Raw genomic sequence first — 1,698 nt, forward strand, 5'->3', positions numbered from 1 at the left:
ACCCACCAGCCACTCCTTGGAAGGAAGATGGGGCAATCTACTTCCGTAGTGATACTGCCTCGGAAACCCAAGGAGGGGTCACTATGAGTCGAGTCCTACTCGACGGCACATAACAACAACAACAACAAGGTGCTTTGCCAGAGGTAGACTTTACTGGTATTTCTAGCTTTTGTCCCCTCACCCATATTGCTCCGCCTAACTCATCTATCTCCGCAAATTGGCTTGTGCAGTACCTAAAGCTTTTCTTCATCATCTTAGCCTGCCACGAAGAAACAGATGGAATTCAAACACCTAAAGGTGAATGATGCAGATGGGTTTGCCACGCATGCCTGTAGGGAACATGATGTCAGTTGTTTCAAAGAGACTGGGTGTCTCTTGCAGGGGAGTACTGAGGTGTCAGCCTTCTCTTTTTGTTTACTTCCCAGGAGCGTTTTCTTCCCTTGACAAGACCCCGGAAAATGTGGTCCAAGATCCTGAGAAGAACGGCTTCCCCAGCCCCCCTTCCTTTAGTGAGGCAGAGCTTCAGAAACAGTAAGAGCAGGTTTCCCAAAGGGGAGGGGGAACTTTCAAAACCGGAGAAGACATTTTCGTAAAGCCCAAGGCTAAGCTCTGTTCTTGCTCTGTGGCCCCCAAGGCGCCTAGGATTCCTGGGGACTGTAGGTCTTTGCTGGGAAGAGGCAGCTGAGAATATACCCAATGGCAAAGCATTGAAATTCTCAAATACTTGTGAGAACTTCAGAAATCCCCCTTGAGACCTACCCATTTGCAGAACATTGAAATGGAAATGACATCATCTTAATACAATTAGGTGATTACTTTTGCTCTGCTTTGCTTTTGTTGTTTTGTTTGAAAAAAAAAATGACTTAGCAAGGTTGGGCAATCTACTTCCTTAGTGATACCACCTGGGAAACCCTAGGAGGGGTCGCTATGAGTTGAACCCGACTCGACAGCAGAGAGTTTGATTTAGTTTGGTTTTGCGAATTGAAAAGTCTTCCTCCTTCGCTGTGAACTGGCCCGGCAGAGCAAGATTGAAAAGAAGGAAGAATGCAGACACAGCAATTAAATGCCAGGCGGCCCACTGAGCTTCAAGTTCCCTTGCTTTTCCACCCCTGGCTTTTTGTCGCTTGTGACTCTGGTTAATTCAGAACTCATACAAAACCCTGAAAATGCAGATGTGAACTATCAGATCAGAGATTGTCCTGTTAATGTTATCGCCTCAGCACTGATTATCTCCTGCAGCTGTTGTGAGGTTTAATTGTTGTTGTTGTTACGTGCCATCGAGTCAGACCCGGCTCATAGCGACCCCTCCTTGGGTTTCCGAGGCAGTATCACTACGGAAGTAGATTGCCCCATCGTCCTTCTGAGGAGTGGCTGTTGGGTTTGAACTGCCAGCCTTCTGGTTAGCAGTCAAATGCCTTAGGCATTATGCCACCATAGTTCCTAAGGTTAAATTAAGACAGGCGAAACAGTGGAAGCCCTTGCTGGAATGCAGTAAGGATCCTGTCAATACATCGATGATGGGATGATGGCATTCTTCTTACCACTCACTATGGGCTGTTCACACTACTACCGCCACTATTGGCAACCCACTCTGGCCATCTTTCCTGCCGGCCTCAGAGTGAAGCCTCTTTCATTTCCTCTTACCCCGAGCCCCTGTTCTCCCCCCACTTTCTCTGGCAATTTTGAACCAAATTTCTT

The 1,698-nt window shown here is 47.3% G+C and overlaps 1 pseudogene; it reads left to right on the forward strand.

The window, feature by feature from the left end:
- Nucleotides 1-1,698, forward strand: part of LOC103210091 — a 7,988-nt pseudogene that overhangs the window by 2,467 nt on the left and 3,823 nt on the right.

This window comes from Orycteropus afer, unplaced genomic scaffold (assembly GCF_000298275.1).
Source record: "Orycteropus afer afer isolate SDZICR_OR568_19922 unplaced genomic scaffold, OryAfe1.0 scaffold00571, whole genome shotgun sequence".
NCBI lineage: Eukaryota > Metazoa > Chordata > Mammalia > Tubulidentata > Orycteropodidae > Orycteropus > Orycteropus afer.